Source organism: Lolium rigidum, chromosome 4, assembly GCF_022539505.1.
Source record: "Lolium rigidum isolate FL_2022 chromosome 4, APGP_CSIRO_Lrig_0.1, whole genome shotgun sequence".
Classification (NCBI taxonomy): Eukaryota; Viridiplantae; Streptophyta; class Magnoliopsida; order Poales; family Poaceae; genus Lolium; species Lolium rigidum.
The window spans coordinates 60715516-60722188 of NC_061511.1; the positions used below are offsets into that span (position 1 = coordinate 60715516).

Sequence of the window (6673 nt, forward strand, 5' to 3'; positions counted from 1 at the left end):
GGAGGAATTGGAGAGGAAAAACAATGGTGGAGGTCAACCAATGACTTCAAGATCTAGATCCCAAGAGTTTCTCTCACTTAGAGGAGGAATGGATTGGTGGAGGTTGTAGATCTATATCTCGTCTCGCAAAGCCCTCAAAAAGATGCAAGAATCATCGGATGGAAGGGAGAGGAAGCAAGCTCAAGGGTTCAAAAATGGTGGTAAAATATGTGCTCAAGAACCCTAGAAAACATTGGGGAAGAAGCCCCTTTATAGGAGAAGCAAATATGACCAACTGGGGGCAAAACTGAGTTACCCTGACTTTTTTACATAAGCGTTTTGGCGGGCACCGGTGCAGAGCCTGACAAAACATTGACCAAACCAGTGCTAGGCCCGGCGGGCCGAAATTATCGTCAATAGAAAACTGGGTTTACGAAAATTGTTATATCTTTTTCCTATGAACTATGATTTTAGAAAATTTGGGATTTTTTGAAAATCTAACTACAAGCTTTATGTAATGGAGACTATAAAACCCAATAAAACCTTCAACCTTGCAAACACGAAAAAAGATGTATACGAATTCCGTTCTTGATGAACTTGGGTTTGTTAAACAGCTAGCAACAAGCTCAAGAACCTCACAGAGAGAAACACCAAGAAGAAACAAGAATAAGGAGATCAAAAGTATGCAAATATTTGAGCTCCCCAAGATGACGTGATCAAGTTACCCAACCAAAGTTTAAAAGTATTTCCCCTATAGCTCGAGGGTCTAAGGTTGGATCATATTATTTTGATTTCAATTTGTTTTGTTATTTCAATGCAAAAGGATGAAAGAAATATTGTCTTTTTAGGAAGGAAAATAGGGATTTTTATTTTTTCTTCAATACCCGTTAGTTTTAGGGGTTTCTGTATCTCTAATCGAATAAATTGATTTTGTATTGGCACTTTACTGGCAGCTATCTACATAGCTGCTCTAGCTATAGTTTCGGTTCCTGGTAAGGCAAGAGAAGCCTAGTTCCTCAAAAAAGGCAAGAGAAGCCATTGAAAAGCTACTAAACATAGTATTTTTTTTTGGCATTGGTATAGATATTCCTCCAAGTTCTTCGAGATAAACAAGATGCATTCTATCAAAAGCCGTTCCGGACAAGAAGAAAAGTGTAGCACTAATAAATCCATGGGATAATATCATAATATTTGTAAAATAGCTCCATTGAGTCCAATGTTGGTTATGGAACCAATTCCTATAATTATGAAACCCATGTGAGATACAGAGGAAGAGGCTATTCTTTTTTTAAAAAAGTTCATTGACCAAGAGAAGCTGAAGATGAATAGATTATTTGGATTGCTCCTATTATAACTAACCAGGACAAAAATAGATAATGCGCATGAGGAACGAGGGGCTAGCTCTCTCCTCTCCTTCCCGGGTAGTATGAATTCTGAATTTCATAAATAGAATGAATGTCATTTTTTATAAAAGTATGGGTTCAAAAGCATAGAAAGTCTATCTTCTATCTTCGGAAGTCTTGTTTTTCTAATGTAGTACTCCATACAATCTGTAGCTAGGGGGATACAACTCCTCTTGATAGTGTGGCTATCTATCCTATAACCTGGTCTCCTAACAACCATCTTGAGACCGGTTAAAGGTAATCTAGCAAGGCCATACCTTTTCCTTGCACGTCTCGATTGATGTTGATGACAATGCTTCAAGCTCCATTCAAGCCGAAATGCTTCACTTGATTATTGTTTCTTCGTGAAGATACATAGTTTGGTTCCCCATACACCACTATGGGATAGCTTCATTAAGGCATGTCTTCACATCTCCATTATCACCAAATGGATGGAAAATTCAAGCATGCTATTCTCGATATGCTCATCTTGAACTTGTCCTTATCAGTCTTGTTGACAATCACCACTTGATGTTATCCTCGCATGGGCTATATGAGATCTGATTTTTGATGCATGCCCATGGAAACATACCTAACCCACATTGACAACACAAACACACATATATCATAGGTTAGTTCACAAAAGCATAATTGAGAAAGCTTAACCTACCACAAGATCACATGATCCAAAGTCGTACATTCTTTATGCTTCATGTGTTGACCAACTTGAATTCACTCGTCACCCTTAGTATTGGTCAACCTTGTATCTCTGCATGGTCTATCATAATATATATCTTGAGGTACATAAAGAAAAATCTTCATTTGATGGTCACCCATATCTCAAATCATGAGACTATCATGACACCTGGTTAGAGCCATATCTTCAATTTTGTCTTGAATCAAACTCTCAAGATCTTGATCATATAATAGTCTTCTCTTCAAATAAATGATCTTGATGCCAATACCCAAGGTATATCTTTATCTTCATGGCATCCACACTTGATTCCAACACATAGACTAAGAGCATTACCTGCGGAATATTCCTTCATACAAACACAATGCAAATATTAGTCCATAAAGAATGCCATTAATTACTAAAACCACACATAGGGAAAATATACCCTTACAGGTTTCCCTCCCAGTCTCCTCGGGGGGAAGGGGGAAGGGTCAATTTCCTATTCAAGGAATGCATTCATATGTACATATTCTTCTCACGTGGTTTGTTGTGAACAAAGTTCCAAACTTATTTTATTGTTCATATATTTCTTTTATTCGCATAGGACTCGCCATGCCACGAGGTACATTTTTCAGTTACTAACAGATCAAATGTGTGAGGAACGCCGCAACAAAAGTATTATTGTTACAATCAAACATAGCCTCAGAAGCAGCATCTTCATCTAAAAAAAGTAGCATCCTTGGAAGCGAGCAGCGGTGAGCTTTTTCTTTTTTTGAAAACAAAATCAAAAGATCTTATTTAAAATTTCCATGTTTTTACAAATATGTCCGGATGTAGTCAATAATGCATACTAGAAGTGGGCAAAACTCTCAATGGAAAAAAAACTTTGTATTGTAAGATACACAAAAATGATAAAAAAAAAAGTGTGGGTCCCAGATGAACAATGCACATTTGAGAAGTCCACAATTTCTCTTTTTTTTTGTAGCACATGAATACAAGGAATTTGCATTGGAATTCCCTGGCATGATACATTATATCATTGGCTACATCCTGATTTTTTATAAATTGTTTTTAATCTTTGAAGTGGCGTTTTTAATTTTTTAAAAAATAAAAGGCTACCTGTAGCACGAGCTCTAAAGCGATTTTATGGTGTTTCGGACCTTAAATAAGTTCTTTCCAAAGTTGCTAAGCGAAAAAATCACCAGGACATATCGTCCCATGCATATGCCTGAAAATGTTTGTGTTCAGCTGTCCATCCTAGTCAACATTGAGTTGTAATGGCCAGCAAAATTGGCCTTAGCTATTTTACCGTTGGTTTTTTAAGTGCATCGTTAGCGTTGATGTCTATCTGTAAAGTATCACACGCAGTACTTTGAATGAGGAATGTCAATCGTATGTTGTATTATACTGAAACCTAACTATCCAGTCAGATCACATTATCAGTTTACTTTTCTTTTGGCGGAAAATATCGCATGATCAGTTGGTGGTGTCACACCACACGAGCATTTTGACAGCCACGTACATGTGGAGAGGGCAAAATGTCTGCAGCAGAAAAAAGCCTGCATATATGCAGGTAATGCAATGAAATGATTTCGCCAGAGAAGATAAGAAAAGCTGCATATATGTTGGCCCTGATAACAAGACAAAAGATGGCCTGCACTCTGTTTCCTCTCATGCATACATAATGCATATATACAAACCCATACATGATAACCTACGAATTAAAAGCTCAGTTAGCTACGTATGACAAGCCATTCTTTTGCATAAGTTGCAAGATCGACATATATAGCTTTTATATATAGGATACCAATACATGAGAAAGTTATACTCCCACTATAGCAAACAACCATGTTCAAATGTGAGGTGATTGATCAATATGGTCATTACATATTTGGTAGCTGGGCCATATACATAATTAAGTACCTTTCTCGTGGAAATAAAGTGCGCTTAATATTGTGGATTTTTATTCCAACATCATCTCTCATCTAGATTATCAGACAAAACATGCATGAAAATAGCTCAGGAGGGATAGAAGGGAGAAGAAAGTGTGAGGTTGGAGACACCAGGGGATGAGAGAAACATGAAGAGAGGGCCTTACAAGGTCAAGAAAAGGCCTTACAAGGTCAAGAACGTTAATTCTGGCACGAGTGGTAACCAGAAAATGGACTGAGGATATGGGTGAAGTTGTAGGGATAATAGAAAGCTCAGTGGGGATAACACCATCTTATGGCTATGATGCAGTGCTCGCTTGTAATTGGCACCACACAGGCGGCGTTTTTGTGCCATTTTCTTCCTTTAAGAAGTCAAGGCATACTCTTCGTTGGTGATGATCATGAACTGAGAACATGTTGGATGCTTCTTCCCTCTTCTCAATCTGGGTGGGGGAGAGGGAGTAGAAAATAGTGAGATAAAAATGGCGCATTAGTACACTCTTTTCTCTCTGGAAGTAAAGGTAGCACCCCACAACTTACAGTATTATGGCGACCGATCCAAGATCCAGGGTTTTCATCATCCAGCGAATCCTCATCGCTGGCCATCTTGGGAAGAAACACTGCAGCAAGGCAAGGAAAAATGCACATGGTGTATCATGGTCATCGATCAATTCATCAGCAGTGCAAGAAAGAGGATGCTAGATGCAGAACAAATAGAGGGGAAGATATAAAGAACAACCAATCAGCCATTTAGTACTAGAAGATCAAGAAGACAAAGATGTTTGAGACTTGGAAGAACTACACATGCACTGAGAATATCTACAGGCAACACTTAGCTGAAAGAAATCGCTTCGACGAAATTACATGCCTTGAAGAATATCAGGATGTCTTATAAGGCATACTAATAAGTAATAACATGGAGAACAAACACATCGAAAAAGCTACACATAGACAACAAATAGCCAATAAACTATCGATCTGTTCAGAGAACTTACTTGTGATTTTGTGAATCTATGACATGCTTATATTGTAGTGACAAAAATATAAGAGAGCATCAGCAACCTAGCTATATGAAGTAAAAAAAAAGTGAGGCCTCGTCAGGAAGAACATCAGAGCCCCGAAAGAAAGAAAGAAAGAAAGAAAGGAAACAGAGAGTTCATTAGAGATCTCACCTGCCGCTGAGTTGGGGACGAAGATATCTTTACAGAATCTTCAGATATGTAGTACTAGTGGTAGAGAAGGCTCGTCTCCTTGCTGCTCCTCACCTGGGTGCATATTTATACTCGGAAACAGAGGGTAGTGGGATATCTATGGATTGGTATAGAGGGTTCCCCTTTGAGCTGGAGGTACGGACAGGTGGCTCCCTTTTAGCCTGGCTCTCTGGAGGAGAATCTATGTCCTTTTTTTTCTCTCCTCCCGATCACTTTGTCTTGATTGTGTGTACTTAAGAATATAAATTAGAGTAGGTTCAGCAGCTGCTTACAGAATACTAAGAAACTTGAGTACCTAGAGGTTTGGGTTTGATTTCCTGTCTCTTGGTTAACTGGAGTTACAAGCATCCTGGCATGGCCTAACTGTAATCGTTTACTACCTCCGTTTCAAGGAATAAGGCGCACGCGTTTTTCAAGACGAACTTTGACCATAAAAATTGAGCAACAAAATCTTGATTATATTATATGTATTTAGTATCGTTGGATTCGTATTTAAAAACACTTTTTAATGATATTAATTTCATACAAATAATCTTTATCTATTTAAAGTATCTTGGTCAAACAAAAAACTCGTAAAACGAGGGCGCCTTATTCCTTGAAACAGAGGTAGTAATATTTAAGAGGTCTAGCATAGCACTAGAAATTGTCGAACTGGCCTAACCCTAACCCTCTCGCACCCACGCGGTGGTGCCGCACCGCGCCAGGTCGGCCGCCGACGCTCCTCCTCGTCTCCCATGTGCGCCCTCCTCCCCTGCCGCCGCCGCCCGAGGCGCTGCCAGGCAAAGCCTTGGTGGCATGGCGGTGGCGGCGGACTCTCCTCGGCTGCGGACCGGTGGGCACGGCGGCGGTGATCGGCCTGGCCTCCCCTGATGCGGCAGTGCGGGGAGGCAGTGGCCATGGCGCCGATCTGCTGGCGGCGGCTGTTGCTACGTCGGCGGTGAGGCGCTACTGGACCTCTCTTGCGTCATGGGGAATCCTAGGGCAACTGCTCTAGGCATGGCGGTGGTGCCCATCTTCTCCGTCGAAGGTGGTCGGCCAGATTGGGGCTGGTTGTGGCGATCTCCTGATCTCACATCTAGTCCTATCAGCGAGTTGGGGATGCGTGGCTGTCGGTGAAAACCGTGCTCCGACCCTGGTCGTGGCGGGTGATGGTGATGTCACACGTCGTAACCTTCTTGAAGGCATCGCTGTTGCAGTCTGTGTCTACTCACTCGTGTTGCTCCAGGGGAAACCCTAGATCTGGGTCTCCCGAATCGGATGATGATGGCACTTTATGCGTCTTTCTACCTCTTGGGGCATTGTTTTTGGAGCAGTTCCTAGACGGTGGTGGGCTGCGGTGGTGTGGTGTTCATCTACCGCGTCGACGATGGAGTCTCGGCGGTGTGGCGCAGCGGAGTATCGGTGTTGGATGCGAGATGTTGAACGCGCACATGACGGTGGTGCTGTCAGGCGTCATGGTGGCGTCGATGGCAGCCTGGCAAGGTCAATGCGGTG

General features: G+C 41.3%; 1 long non-coding RNA gene across 1 annotated transcript; it reads right to left on the reverse strand.

Moving 5' to 3' along the window:
• Positions 1-4279: 4279 nt before the first annotated feature.
• Positions 4280-5221, reverse strand: LOC124650486. Its single transcript, XR_006987015.1, has 3 exons — positions 5141-5221; positions 4509-4588; positions 4280-4411 (listed from the first exon to the last, which is right to left on the reverse strand). It is a non-coding gene; the product is annotated as an uncharacterized LOC124650486 (long non-coding RNA).
• Positions 5222-6673: the final 1452 nt, after the last annotated feature.